Raw genomic sequence first — 16,476 nt, 5'->3', positions numbered from 1 at the left:
TGGTTTTTGACATCTAAAGATACTTTGAGCTTGTTGTGATCCACATACTTCAGGGTAACAACAGTTGAGGGGTAATTGCTAATTTTGGTAATATGTAAATGTTCAATAGCTATAATGTAAAATTGCTCATAGAAGGTCTCTGCAAACTTAAATCAGATTAGAGAGCTTGACCAAATAGCAGAAAAGCAGGGCAGTATTTAACATGGAGCAGATTGATATTAAGTGCCCAAACTGTGTGATAAAAACCTGGTAGCTGGGCTGATTAGCAGTAATAGTCCCACATCAATATGCAGGCTGATGGTCGTGATGATGATCCCAGGCTGCGACCTTGGTCTCAGCGCTGGGATTTCAGATGCATCAGATGGTGTCACACATCTCCTGCTGCATTTGCATGTTAGCAAGGATGGAATTGCAAAGCTGCTTGTGTGTCTTTGCAATTCCATCCTCTTCTGAATCACCCAATATGTTTTACATTTTAAAAAATAAAGAATTCTATATTTTTTTCAATGTAAATCAAGCATTGAGCAGACTTTTCTTTACCAGCTGTAGTATGTATTTCTTTAATTGAAGTCAAAACAGCCTCATCTTACATTTTAAAGTGGCAAGTGTGAAAATAGCTCACAAGTTCTATACATCAATGATATTTGAAATTAAAAATTACTTCACGGTTTTTGTTTTCTGTTTTAATTATTTACATTTTCTCTGATATAATTTATTTTTGGTTAGTTTAGAAATTGATGATGATTAAACACAAGTTAAATTATAATGATAACCCTGTTCCCCCCAAAAAAATAGATATATTTTTAAGGACAATAAGGGAAATATTTACAAAAGGTTGCTTTTTGATCGATTTAAAATTGATAAAAATCGATCAACATCAATGTTGTGTTTCTGGGGCTACATCTCACATTTACTAACAGACAATTTATTTTTTTTTCATTATTAGTAAATGTGTGATTTAGCCCATGAAACACAACATCAATGTTGATCGATTTTTAATCGTTCAAAATCGATTACAATCGACCTTTAGTAAACCCATAGGGCCTGATTCAGAGCCGTTCGCTATTTGTGGTCGTTCGTTCAAAAACAAGGGGTGGCTATTCAAATGATCCGTTCGCAAATTGCAGTCAGTTCCCACCTCTAAGTCTGAACGAGCGAGCAAAACATACGCTCGTTTTTTTGATAAAAACGCCCCCTGGCCGCACGCACCATACGTCATGTCCGCTATTTATTAGATTAATCGAGTACATCGTACAGCGTATGAACTGCTCGCTATTCTTGTGGTTGGTGTTTTCAACCGCTATTTTGCGAGCAGTTCTGAGTTAAAAAAACCAAGTGACGTGGTCAATGACGCTGCTGTATTAATTATGCACTCCCTTAAAACGCCCGTTTTGACCTTTAAGCACGCCTGCGTTCGGATCTCCACTCCCCGTTTTCAAGCACCTTCCCCTGTTACCACCCACATATGCCTCATTCTGTCACTCAAAATAGCAGGCCCTCGCTATATTGCGTACCAACGATTTTTGGCCGCACTGACTGGTTCGCGCATGCGTACTAAAAACCGTACGCATGCGCAGATGTGCGAACATCGCTCGGAACGAGCGTACTGCCGCTAGCGAGTGGCTCTGAATGAGGGCCATAGTCTTTAGTTTAAAAAAAATGTGTTTTATATTTTTATTAATACTTATGTTGTGGATTTTTGCTGCAGTCAATTAGTTAAAGTAATTTAGGCATATTATAAACTGAGTAAACATTTCTAACTTAATTGAAATTCAGATTTTCAACTGTTTACAAAAGACTAATTGGATTTCAATCACTAAAGAAACATTATTTAATGAGTGTTATGAATCCCAGTAATAACTTTGTTATAAGCCTTCATAACCAAAACCATATGTTTTACATATAACAGTCATCTTTCCTATAAAGTCAAGTACAGATGTGCCCTCATACACTTAGTGTCTTTATGCATACAGCGTCTTTACGCCATTCGGTGAAACTAGCGTAAAGTAGTTTTCTTTAAATTTTGTGTATTTGAAAATTAAACAATATGTATTTCTGACCATATTTTAATTTGGGTTACTATTTCAGGTAATATTGATAGAGGCCCATTTATTCAATGGAGGTTTCCAACATATTTTACAAACTCATTGAAATTTTGATATATGTTGGATTCTGCCTGGTAAACCTATCTGTTCAATAACATGGAACATGCATAATCAAAACTGCTCATATTCTGGCAGGTATCCCAAGCAGTCTTTCTAGGAAAAATTATCTCCTATAACAAACAATACATAAAGGATTATTATAATATTTATGCTGTAGCTCAGCGTGACCTAACCAATGCCTATCAAGCATATAAAATTTCCCCACCCTGCCCCATAAAGCTGTCTATCTTGATAAGAAATTGACATTTGATAGTATGGTATCCCACTATCATAACCACTCTCAATATCAACAGGAATATAGAGTCCATAAATTTGAAAATAAAACTCTCTCTCTCTTGACCAATCTGCTTTGTGGACCTTGTACTGCGACTTTTAAATCCCTAAAAGCAACTGATCGATCTGGAGTACATAATAATAACCAAATTTCTGAGATTCTTCAATCATTTTACTCTAAATTTTATGTGGATAGTCCCTTTGATTGTGCTCAAAAAGCAGCATTTTGGGATGCCACAAATCTTCCCCAACTTTTCCCCGACTATGCTGACCTCAGTCCAAAACTATTACTTTACCACCAATATGCGCCCACTTTGCTAAAGCACACACCAAATTATAGTACTTGGCAGTATACATTCCCTCAGTTTTGTCTAAACTGTATAAAGTTAACTTTACTCGCCATCTTACTAAGATTTCAAATCTACTAGATAACTGGATGCATCTCCCATTATCCTTATTAGGGCGAGTAGCGGTCCTCAAATGTATTGTGTTTCCCAAGCTGTCTTATTTAATATAAATGTTACCGACCACAATGACCTGCAATTATATCAGTTATTATAATAGACTATTTACCAAATATACTCTGGTGGGGCGGGAGACCCAGGATTGCATTGGCCAAACTTCAACTCACTCAACAGACTGGGGGTTTGGGAGTTCCGGACCTGATAGCTTTCTTAAGTGCTGTCTTCTTTAGATATGTTATGGATTGGCTTTTTGGACATAGCTGGTATGCTGATTTTGCTCTTGAGACAGCATTATTTTCTCCCTATTCCCCAAGCGCACACCTTCATACGACTGAATATTTGGTCCCTACACAAATTATGTCTAATATTATGTTCTGCAACACTTTTTTAGAGTGGCTCTCAGTCAACCGAAAGTTTGGTCGTAATCATCAAAACTCTAAATATAGCACATTTTGGGGCAACCTCTCCATTAGCCTTGGATTGGATAATTTTCAATTCCTTCTCTGGCACTCTAAGGGATTATCAGCTGTAAAGGATGTTTTTGATCCTGGGGGAAAACTGTTTATGTTTCAGACCCTTAAGGATAATTTTGGCATTCCGAACACGCACTTCTACATGTATCTACAAGTCAGGCATTTTGTACAATCGATGCCAGCAGCACAACTAGACTCCTCCACTGAAGACACTTTGTTCCCTTTGTTAACTTTTTTATGTAATAATACATATAGAACTAAATTGCTCTCTGTTGATCTTTTGACAGCTATTGCTGATAGATTATGAAATAGCTGCACAAAACGACGGTCACAAGTCCTCCCTACCTAGGAATTTTCGGAACCCCTTCTTAAATATTACGACTCAACTTTGAAAGTTCTCCAATCCATGATGCTACAAGAAGCTCATGTTAGGGTGCTCAATAGAGCATACATTTCGCAGAATCAAAGTAGGAACATGGGGCCTGATTCAGACCCATTCGCAATCGCTGAGCACTCGCAACCAGGTCGATGGTGGCCCAGAGCGCATGCGCATCGACGGAGCCAGCTCCGTCGTGCACATGTGCGAGACCCGGATAGCAACGGGCAATTGCGTTGCTCCGGGCCTCGCACCAAAGGGGGTGTGCTGTCGATGTTGAATGACAGCACGCCCCCTTTGCTGGGCAGGCCGGGGCAGTGGCTGCCCAGATGGAGGCATTCCCATGAGAATGCCTACCGTCTGGGGGCGGCCCCACTGACATCACTCTGTTTGAGCCGAAAGCTCTCTGGGGCTTGCGGCCACAAGACCATACCACAAGGGTCTCATCGTAAGCCCGATGGTCGTGACCATCGCATCCATCATCCTGGCCGCTCGCATTGGTTGTGGGTGGCAAAATAAAATTGGCTGTGGGTGGCAAAATAAGACGCCCTGATTCAGAGCGAGCGCTCTGTCAGAGCGTCTGGCTCTGAATCAGGGCCATGGTTTTTGAAGAAACAGGGATTTGTCTGAAATGCGGAGCCTCCGAGGCTACTTTTATTCATCATTTCTGGGAGAGTGGGAAGATAGTTTAAATGATTTACCTACAAAACTGGTAAGGAAGTGAGTCAGCCGTCAAGGCAAAATGATTGTCTTCTGATTCACTTTATCCAGGACCCGCCGGTTTGGGAACCAGCCCTGCAGAAACAGCGGTCCTCCCATCAGACGGTGATATGCATCCTTTTACTTAAACTGCAATGTTCCGGCACTACACCCACTTATAAGAACCGATATAGTTACACTTACATATTGAGACCTCTGACTCTATTTCATAAGGACACCTGCCAGCAGGCGCTGTACTGTTCATGATACCGGCATTTTGCTGAGAGATTAGCTGCCCAGAGAGCAGAAGAGTCTCCACTGTGTGTTTTTCTGTGTTCTCTTTGTTGTATGCATCACATTATATATCTGCAACACATGTGGAGGCAGCGTTTAGACGATTTTAATATTACCAGCTAATGCATAACTATAATAGAGATGGCTACATATTACCACTGTGTACACTGTGTCCATCAGATAAGGATCCTAAAAACCACTTTTTGGCTATTTACAGGATTGCATCAATGTGGCAATTGTCATGTATCATGTTTTGCTATAAACCAGGGTGCATTATCCCACACTGCTTTGGCAACTGTCAAGTATCATTTTATTAGCAACCTTACAACTGTAGCAACTGAAGATCAGAGAAAGTTACAAAAACTTGTGAGTGCTAATATTCAAGTCATGGTGAAACTAAATCGTTATGTGTTCAGAATACTTAAATGAACTAAATGACGAAAAACCACACCTGCTTATTTTATTGTTTGTAATATCTAATGGTGCTGCTCGAGAGCTTACTAGAGATCTTTGGATAGGAGGCAAATGCAAAATTGACTATTTGTGGGTGTTTTGATACGGAATTTAAAATTTGCTTATGCTACCTGTATATTGGATGATCAGTAGGTGTGATACAATTAGCCAGTTCACTTTTGCCTCTATGGAATAATATATACTTATGTAAAGAGGAAATTGTGAATCCTTGTCCTGGTGAATAATTGTTATCTAGAATTTATTAGTGATTAATAATTGTGTGTACATTCTAATTTTGTGTTCTAAATATATTTTAATCTTTCTCAAATATATTTGACTCATTTATTTTAAGATATACCGATAAAAGTTATATTTTAGGTAAATCATTTAAACCATAAGAGTGCCCCCCCAAAAAGAGTCTACTTTTCTCTCTACTCTGTATGAATCTTGTTAATTCTGACTCAGGGGAGCATCACCAACAAAAATTATTGTCGCCGGTTACCTGCCTTTGTATTGTATGTAGTTGGTTATTTACAAATGAACATATTTGTGCCTAATACTTGGCTTATCTGTATAGCGTAAGGCTTTCTATTTCTAGTGCGGATTCAACCTTTTGCTTTTTTACAGTGGTAAGATAGGTAAGTTTTGGGACAAACTCGTGTATTTTATTAATACTTTACTTTCAGTACAGTTAAATAAATATCCCTTGGCACTATTGTTTGCCAATTTTGATAATTGGTCTTTACAACCACATGATAAAAGAGACATTTTACCATTCCTCACACCTAGGGATGTGCGCCGATCCAAGTGTTTTGGTTTTGGTTCTGTATCTCCTTCAAAGTTTTGAATCTGGATTTGGTTTTGCAAAACCACCCTCAATTGTTTTTGTTTTTGTTTTGGATCTGGATTTATAAAAAAAATAGATAAAAAGTTTTAAAAACAGCTAAAATCATGTAATTTGAGCAATCCAAAACCCGAAATTCAGATTTAAAATCTGAATTCCAAACCGCCAAAAAAGATCAGAACCGCAACTCGGATTTACCCGGATTCACAAAATTCGGGTGGATTCGGATTTATGGAGAACTGAACCGCACATCTCTTCTCACAACGGGTGTGTCACAACTCTCGGATGGCAAATGGATGCAACCCGTATTTGGGGATTGGCGTGACCTATTTCTGAGGCCTGGAGTCTAATGTGCTGGTGGTGTTCACCAGGAACCCTCGCAAGAGGTTATGGGCTTGGCTGCGTCTGACACACAGGTCGAGGCTCTCAGAATAGGTTCCCCAATACAGGAGCTGTTGAACTCTGGATGGAGCGGAGAAGACTTTCAGCGTAGTGAACAGGCCGGGTATGCTGGAATACAGCAGCACACAATCAGGACCCAGAAACTGTAGATATAGAGCCAGGTAGCAGTGATGGTTTTCTGCACAAAAGAGCAACAGGATAGAACTTAACACTAGGAAGTAACTCTTTGCTCTGGCACCAGTGGAAGTTCTCACAGGGGATATAAATCTATTGCCAGTCCCTGATAGGCTGCTGAGGTCAGCTGAGGCAGGAGCACTCCCACTGTAAGAATGATAGCAGCTGACATAGTGCATGATGGTGATGTCAGTGCATGGTTCTCGAACAAGGTCAGGCAGAAATCCTGACCTGCAGCAAATGGTAATGTAAGTCACACAATTTGAGCAGAGTGTGACAGGGTGTCACTGTTGCCAAGAAGGCATTTTGCTAAATTGGACGAATAAGACCCCTCCCTTTTTAAGTATGGTCAAGTGTACTGTATGTTGTTGCAAATTTTGTATTTTAAATGTAAATTCACTCTTCCAGATCTTGAAAACGCAATGCTTCGCTTTCAGATAAAATGCTTTATATCTTTTAAATAAACGTTATATAAGGTGTACAAATGCAGGTGCAGCAGAGAATGTAATAACATGGCACGTAAACAATATGCACAGATGAGCCTTTGAACATGTAAAAAGATCAATAACTGATTGGATACAACAAAATACATCATCTGACCATTACCAAACACTCAAACTTAATTTAAAATTGTGTAGTTTGCTATAAACTGTTCCTAGTTTAAATTTAATTAGGTGGCTTGTTGATAGACACAGCTTGTAAAGCATTGTTACATACAGTACTGTACATCTGCAAATATCATTTTGAAAAGAATGTTTTTTATTATTGCCTTGCTCAGGTTATATTAAAGAAAGTGGAGTTAAGTTTCAAAGAAGATGTGCAAAATCATCACAATGTAATATGAGGGAGAGTTTGACAACAGCTGGCTATAAGATATCATACAGTACCACCTGCTGTAATACAAGTTCCTGCTTGCCACTGCTTCCTGTCTGTAAGTATTCATTTAGTTATGTTTTAATCTGCTTTCCGTTTTAATAAAATTCATTTTAAATATCAGCATTTTTACTTACACTGAGATGTGCTGTAGGATAGAAAAAAAACAGAAACAGAAATTAATTTAGTGGTTCCTTGAATTAGTGTTCATCTCCCGGCATGATTTATTTAATTATTAACATTTACATATATAGTATCCGTATATTCTGTTGCATTTCTCTGTATTGTCAATTTAGATTTTTTTTTTTACTTATACTGTGAAAATGAATAAATATTTAATATAATATAGTTCTAATCACAATTTTTTAAACCAATTAATTGGCCCACTGCATAAGTAGTAAATGTCCACATTTTGCTGTTGGATAGTTTCTCAGTGCAAACACGTTGTGCAACCATTCGCAGGACTGTTGCACTAGAATTGAATGCTGATACTATAACAGCTATGTACTGCCAGCTGGCACTTGAGGATCAGTCCATTAATGAATTAAAATGTTTCTATTTTTCTTTAAAATATTACTAATCTGAACAAAAATGTTAAAGGTCTTTACAAGTCCCAGAATATGCGTAACTCGCAGCACATTTGTGATAAAAGGTACCCAAGTGTTCTCCTACCAGGGCCGGCTCTAGGGGTGTTCGACCAGTGCGGTCGCACAGGGCCGCCACCCATAGGGGTGCCTCCCCAGCTTCCCGATTTTAGCAGGACAATACTGTCCCGCTGTTCCACCCGCGGGCCGAAGTGGCCCGCTGGTGGTCAAATCGGGAGGTTGGGGACCCCCACCAATTCAGCTGTGCGGCAGTGCCGGACTCCTGGAGTGTGAATGGATGCCACCATTCACTGATGGGAGAGGGCTGGGGGAAGCCCAGCCAGTGACGGAGTGCTGGGCTTTACACCCAGCCTGACGTTATTTGGAGGCGTGCCATGCGGGCATGCCTCAATATAATGTCACACAGGGGACATGGCCTATGGTAATTAGGCCACACCCCTAAATTCGGTCGTGCACGATGTTAGGGCACCTTCTCAAGGGCCAGAACAGGGTGCTCCGAACCTTGGAGCCGGCCCTGTCTCCTACAGTACCACAAACAAAGGTGTATGTCCTAATTCTTCTATTGTGAACTGCAAGCCTTTGTTCGAGCCATATTAGACTACATATCAATTTGCTATCAATATGTAACCACTCCCTACTCTTGTTTCTATTTCTCTAGTTAAACACTGCTTAATCAAGCCTTATTTATGTCATGAGAGTAATGGTGGGATATAATGATCACATTTCCCGGGACACACTTCCACACAAACACAAGTGATGTATTAAGCGGTGAAAAGAGTGGAGGTTCAGATACGGGTACAAGCAGGAGGCAGGGGCACAAGTACTGGTTCAAAGATTAGTAGCAAGACAGGTTCAGTATACAGTAAAATCAATACTATATTCAGGGGCATAACTAGAACTTTGAGAACCCCATAACAACATTTGGAAGGAGCACCAATCCCAATCTTTTAAAGTGATCCTCCTTGCAGCAGTTGTTAATTTTGTGCCCCATAGTAGTAACCTAGTTAGTTTTCTGAACCATAGCAGTCCCCTAATTAATAGCATGTCTAATAGTAGTGCCCTCATTATTTTTAAACCATAGTAGTGCCCTAATTCATGTTAAGTCACTGTAGGGCTTCCAATACACATTATGTCACACAGTACCCCCAATTCACATTAGGACATACATTTCCCCCAGTTTATTTTATACCACATTATAGTGCATCCAGTTCATATTGTGCCACATTACATGGCCATTTTATACAATGCCACACTACAGTGCCCCCAGTTCATTTTATGCCATACTATAGTGCATCCACTTCATATTGTGCCACATTACAGTGCCCAAGTCCATATTATGTAACATTATAGTGCCTTCCAGTTTACATAATATATTATAATGAGCTGGTCATATTATGCTACATTACAGTGCCCTCCAGTTCAGATTATGCCACATACAGTGCCCCTTTACCATTACTAAATATACTACACACACCTCTCACTGAAAATGGAATGTCACCCCATTGAGGATGGACAATGGATCAGTCCCGAATGGTTCTGATCAGATATGCAACTAAAGTATAATCTGCATCCAGAGCCCCCTAAGCCTCTGTGCCCCATAGCAATAGCACCCCCTGCACCCACTATAGCTACACCCATGACTATGTGGCAGTGACGGAACACAGGAGGAGATGCAGGATCAGTGAGGAAACAGTATGCGCCCAACAGGAATGACACTGCACCAACAGACAGTGTAGTGTGGTGCTAGTGGCAGATTTGTGGCAGTATATCTTCATCCACAGCACATTGCACATGCAGAAGTAAGAGTACTTGTCATAAGGATCATTGATAACTATGATGGTACAATACATGTTCCATGTGGAATGAAGATTGTTTCTAAAGCAGTTAGAATGCTACTGGCAACATACAAGTCCTACAAAAAGTCCTACTGTAATTATTTTTTATTTGTGCTTTCATTGCATTTAGTACCAGAAAGAAATGGACACAATAATGGAATCACATGCCCGGCCTGCCATACAGAAAAGACAGGACCATGTGTGCCGGAGCGAGCCATGGCATGCACTGGGAATGAGACCCAATGTGCGCTCGTCACCGAAATAATGGTTAATGGTAACTAAGATCTTTCTATATTATCACACTAGTATAATATTAGTAGTTTGACTTTTTCCTGTCATCACTGCACCTGAAAATGTTCAGATTTTAATGGAAAAATGTGTCCTTTATATTCTAGAAAGTGTTTATTTTGTTATAATATTCAACATAAAGCTATTCTAAAAAGGAAACCTAACAGCTCAAAATGGCACATAAATTCAGTTTAATTAGTCCTGAAATAAAAAAAAACATGTCCCAACACATATGAATATATTTTAAAGTAAAAATTGGACCCACAATACCAGTCTTTGCATCCAGCATTCACAGCACACTGTCCATGCAGAAGTGACTGGTTAAGGGAACTTGTCTTAAGGATCAGTGCTCAATGTGAATGCACAGGTTATACGTGGCCTGAAGAACGACTGAGCAGCAGTAAGCATGCAACTGGCAACATGCACATGTAATTGTAAACACGTTTTTATCACTTTCAAAAGAGAGGGTCAGGGGATGCAGTTATGAGACTGGCGGGCGCGAGACCGCCGGTCTCAATACCGACGCTGGAATCCCGACAAAAGGAGTTAAGATAGGTGTCGAAATACCGATGCCTAACTTAATCTCGACGCCAGAATCCAGTAGGACGCGTCCCTGAATAAGCCGGGGCGCCCTTAGTGTAAGCCACGGGGGGGGGGGAGAGGGTTACGTTTAGGGAGCATAACGGGGTTAGGGTTTGGTTTTGAGGGGGAGGTTAGGGTTAGGCACCTCTAGGGGGGAGGATTAGGGTTAGGCTCCACTGGTGGGGGTTAGGGTTAGGCACTAAAGGGGAAGGGTTAGGTTTAGGCATGAAGGGGGTAGGGTTAGGATTAGGCACTAACGGGGAGGGTTAGGGTGCGGGGTGGGGAGGGTTAGGTGTTAGGCTACAAGAAGGGATGGTTAGGGGGAGAAGGGGGGAGGGTAAGTATACTTACCTGACCCCTGTTGCGATACCAACCATCGTGATGCCGCTGTCGTCATTGTGACAGGAGGCATCCCGACAGCCGGCATTACATACCCATTCCATAGTCAGGACCTGGCGCTAAGACAGAGGTTTACAGAGGTTTACATTGGTCAAACACTGCAGCTGTTCAATAAAGGGAATCATGATAAATTTCCTCAAAAATAGAATATATACAAAAGAACTGCGCATACAGTACATTTTGCCATCAATGGCTTTAATACATTGATATTACAATACATATAAGTATAAAAACTAAAGCATTTTAAAAGAAATAAATAAAAAAGTGCTGTGCTTCTAGTTAGGAGATTAATTCCATTGTAGTTGGATAGACTGCAGGATCAGCATATAGGTGCAGCAAGATGATGTCCTGTGATATCTACTATACATATCAGTATAATAATGGGCTCAAACCAATCAGAGGTGACAAGTAGATACTGTATATAAGCTAAAAATTAGTAAAAACTATAGCAGAGAATAAAAAATGCAGGTATTGTTATCTGTCAATTTCCCACAGTATTGAAATCATATGCTGAGTTTTGGAAGATGAGACTAAATTCAGCTCAGTTACACCTAATCAGTCATAGGTATAATTAAAGGGATAAATAAATATCCCGGCACATGGGATGCTAGCGCTTAGAATATCAGTGCCGTAATCCCGACACCTGTCAGAATCCTGGCGCCAGCAACTTGATCGCCGGCATCCTGAAGGTAAGTAGATGGGTTAAGGTAAGGCACTAGTGGGGGAGGGTTAGGGTTAGGCACTAGCGGGGGAGGGTTAGGGTTAGGCACTAGCGGGGGAGGGTTAGGGTTAGGCACTAGCGGGGGAGGGTTAGGGTTAGGCACTAGTGGGGGAGAGTTAGGCACTAGCGGGGTAGGGTTAGGCATTAGAGGGGGAGGTTTAGGGATAGGCACTAGGCTAGTTAGGGACTTAGGGGGGAGGGTTAGGGGTAGGAGAAGGGTTAGAATACCTACCGAGAGGTGTCGGTATCCTAACCCTGTCAAGATGCCGGCATTGGGATTTTGACCGCCGGGATCCCGAGCGCCGGCATATCGTATCCAACCCTAATTATAATGCACATGACTCGACATTTCCAGTACGTGCATACACTCAGTTCCGGAGCATATAATCATGCAAGATACACTACAGCAAAATACATACATTGAACTCTGAGATCACTCATGACACTCATCCTTGATTGTTCATATGGGATGATGGTGTCAAATTAGCCCAGATCATTCCATGGAATATGCACATGAAAGGCATGTTTTGTGGATTGAAAAGATCTATGTGCTGTAGTTTTTCTCATTTTACAATTCGTTTCCACTTGTATAATAAGAATGGAGGTCTTTTTTTCACTTTAACATGCTGGTACTGTATTGAAGTTTATTTTGCCTTGAGAATAACATGCAATATAAATTTTATTTTTTAGAAGATAAAGTATATTCTAGAGGTTGCGGTACAAAAAATGTGTTCAGAGACAACGGAGAGATAATTAGTTCACTAAGTTTTTTTTCTAAAGTGACTATTACAGAAGCCAACGGAACACATTCCCTAGGACTGGGTAAGAAGATCAATATTATTTAGAGATCTATAAAGTTCAGGTTATACAATATCTACATTGAAGGAACATGAAAAACCAGAGAGCAGATATGCAAAAAATATATTCCATGGTTGTGGATTACTTGTGTTAAATCTGTAATTACATGTAATAGATCAATTTGAGCTCCTTTTGCTCAAATTGGTCTGAGTGTGGATTTTTTTGTGTACTTTTGATATTCTCATTACCCCAATGGTGTTCGTCTTTCCTAATTGACGTGTTGCTAATTCTAAAAAACTGTCCCCCTATATTTTTGCTGTAGTTACAGCATGTCCTCATGTACCGCTAATCTAAGTGATTGAGTATTGATGATAGTTTCAGGTGTAGGTATGTCAACTTGTGTCTCTAATTGTAGACCTATTGTTGTGGGGTCTATGTATCAAAGCTGGGAGAGAGATACAATTGTAACAAATAAATTAGCAGCCAATCAGTTCCTAACTATGATTTTTTAAACACAGCCTGCAAAATGTAAATTGGAAGCTGATTGGTTAGTACTTTATCGCTCACAATTATCTCTCTCTCCCAGCTTTGATACATAGGCCCCTAAATCTCTACAACCTTGTCAAATGATTTTCTCATTATCTTTCTATATCTTCACATGTCATCTTCCTGTTCATTAATGGTGTTTCCCCCAAAAATGTCTGAAAACTCTTCGCTATGTGTTGTCAGGTTTGCTAACATATTTCTACATTCATTTGTGGTGTACATGTATGTATCTATTTCATGTATTGCTATTATTTCAAGTTGAACTTTTTATATGTTGTAGTTCTTGATTTGTGTGTATGTTGTATCTGATATGTTTCATAATACTTTTGGTTTATTTTTGTTATTCAAACTTTGATTCTAAATTTTTCCCTTTGATTGTTTTGTATTCACAATCTTATCAAATCTTAGAGTATAGTGTATCCACACAGATCTTTGTAAGGATCTAGTAATGTGTTAAGTCTGATTATTTCCTCCCCTATGTTACCCATTTCCTGTTTCCTTTCACGAATGATTAATTCAACTAAATTAAATTTACATGAGAATCCAAGCAGCTAAATGCTGATATGCTACCTTGATTATCCCGTAGTATCCTATACACTGTGATTTATGTGTTTGCTTGCCATATTGTTAGTGGCTGATATGGATATTCTGCTTCCTATAACCATTGGGTGCTGTATAATCCTATGAAATTTATATATATATTTATATAAATATATATATATTATAACGGCACCGTTGTGTCCTCATTTTGAGCCTGACTCAATAAAAATGAAATTCTCCATAGAGAATTCTGGGGTGGGGGGCATGGTATCTAAAGGGCTACACCTCAGAAGCTATTGGAGGTACCGAGCTGAAATAAAAATTAGGATTTGGGAGTAATCTAAAGTTCCAACTGTCAGTTTACTCTGACATTCTCAATTAGAACCACTTTTCTGTTGTTCTCTATGGGGGATTTTGGTAAGGCATAACTCATGGTAGGGGGCGAAATTAGACTTGGGGTTTGTTTTATTAGTTAGCTCTTGTTCCATGGTAGGGCCTTCTGGGGTTTAGGTAATTGAGAAAATTAAAATTTTTAAAACTTGTTGCACATCCTCAGTAGGTGCCTTCAGCAGGTGTAAACTAAAATATAAAAACAAATCTAATGCACTGATCTGAAGCTGCAGGTGTGTGGGATTGTTAGGCCAACTATATATAATAGAAAAGGACAAATGAATATAACACCTGCGCTAGGATAATTACATGTACACATAAAATTAAATAACACTGATGGACAATAGGTTTAAAGTTTAAAATACATGATATTTATTACGTAAGAATTAATATACCACTCTGAATGAGCATAAATGGTGCTCAAAAATAATAATAAAAGGGCTGTTTAAATTGGAATGACACAAATAGTCCACTTAAATCCACTCCTAAGTTAATATAGCAGCAGAACTTTAACAAGGATGGAAATGTAGTCCTGGGGTAATCTTCTGGCATCCAGCACAAGACATGTGTGTTGAAGCACAAGTAGGAAGGTGTCCTCTCAAGGTGCGTAAAAGTTCAAGGCTGAGAGAAAGGTCCAATATAAATCCAATAAATCACTGGATTCTGAAAAACGTAGGTCCGCGGACATTAGTACTCTCCTCTCAGGACAGCACTACCCAAATGACGGCTCAGTGTCGGAATTTCACTATAGAAATCCCAGTGCTGAGTGCTCATTGGCTGAGAGAGATGAGCCTTTCATCTCTTAGCCAATGAAATGGCCCCACCATTCTCTTCAAAGATGGCCGCCGGGAGCCAATCACAGCTTGCGACATCATCGTCCTGCCCCCTCGGCTGGCTTACATAAGCCAACATGAGGAGGCAGCTTGGCAGTCCGTTGGCCGGGAGGCAGAGTGGAAGATATACTGAAGAAAGAAGGGGCAGCGGTGGCCCCGTATTAGAGCTTAAAGGCCGCCATCTCCCAGGTGAAGGTGCAGCTAAAAAAAATACTTAAAAAAATTGGATCCCCAGGAATCCCTGGCCTGGGCTGACTAGCGGTCAGGGGTAATGCTTTGACTAGGGGACCCGGTGAAAGGGCTTCACTGGCTTTGGCATTAGAGGATTAAGTTCTGGTTATGGTAAATACAGGGGAACTCATATTTCTAGTACCAGGACTGGCTCAGAGCCCAGTGCTTGTTGTGTTAAATACAGGGGATGCCTACATCATTTCTCCCCTGTATTTTGGCAACCAGGACTTGCTATGATTAGCCTGGTGCTAGTTGAGCTTAGTACAGGGGACCCCTACATTGTTTGTCCCCTGTATTTACACAACCAGCACTGGGGCTCCAAAGCCCGATGCTGTGGGGGCACTTTTTTTTCATATTACACATATTAATTTTTTAACAGATGCATGGATGGATCTCACTGATACATCCATGAATCTGTGTCTTATTGATTTGATTTTCTCAGGTCTATGCCCAGTGCCAGTGAGTCCCTCTGGTGCCCACTGATGCTCCTGTGCACAGCTCTGCTGCAGACACTGCTCCGCACCTCCATTGCTGCCACTGCCCCACACACCTGCAGCCCACCCCCCAGCCGTCTCTTCCTCTGCACCCCCAAAACACCTCCTGTGTGCTGTCCGCTACTTCACCTGTGCTAGTGTACCTACTTGTTGTATTTTTGCCTTGCAGGTGGCCCGGTTTGCTCCTCAAAACCCCTGACTCTTAATAAATTATTAAAACACAATGAAGTTCCATAGACAAAAAAAAACGTACAGTTTCACATGTCCCATTAAGGCTTCTTAGACATGACCTGAAATTTCACAAAATCTACTGAATTTGTGCCACTCAAACTTAAAAAAGCAATGAAATTCTGATCATTAAGGCTGACGCCTTAATGAATGTGTTCCCTGCACAATACAGATATGGTATGCCATCACACCCAGTGGTTAACTGCAGATTCAGCACTCTCACAGAGTGAAACTGCTGTCACTCACAGAATGGTGCAACTGCTAATTCACAGAATTGTGTGCTCTTTGGAATACACACATGCAGTCTATGCAACTGAGGTCTGAGCAGAAGATAGAGCTGCACAGATGGGATGAGTAGAGTGGATAGGGGAAGAGATAGAGTAGTGTGGATGGGGACAGACAGGTGTGGAGAGGGGGGAGATTAAGCAGAACAGATGGGAAGGAGCCAAAGTGATGCAGATGGGTGTAAAACAGTGGTGTGGATGGGGGGGACAAA

At 40.4% G+C, this 16,476-nt stretch overlaps 1 long non-coding RNA gene across 1 annotated transcript; it reads left to right on the top strand.

Moving 5' to 3' along the window:
* The first annotated feature begins 7,443 nt into the window (after positions 1-7,443).
* On the top strand, positions 7,444-12,667 carry LOC148535450 (uncharacterized). The gene is made up of 3 exons (XR_015875469.1): positions 7,444-7,548; positions 10,061-10,204; positions 12,611-12,667. It is a non-coding gene; the product is annotated as an uncharacterized LOC148535450 (long non-coding RNA).
* Positions 12,668-16,476: the final 3,809 nt, after the last annotated feature.

This window comes from Taudactylus pleione, unplaced genomic scaffold, assembly GCF_031769625.1.
Source record: "Taudactylus pleione unplaced genomic scaffold, aTauple2 ptg000051l, whole genome shotgun sequence".
NCBI lineage: Eukaryota > Metazoa > Chordata > Amphibia > Anura > Myobatrachidae > Taudactylus > Taudactylus pleione.
The sequence above is the reverse complement of the archived record's forward strand: the minus strand, read 5'-3'. Positions and strand labels throughout refer to the sequence as shown.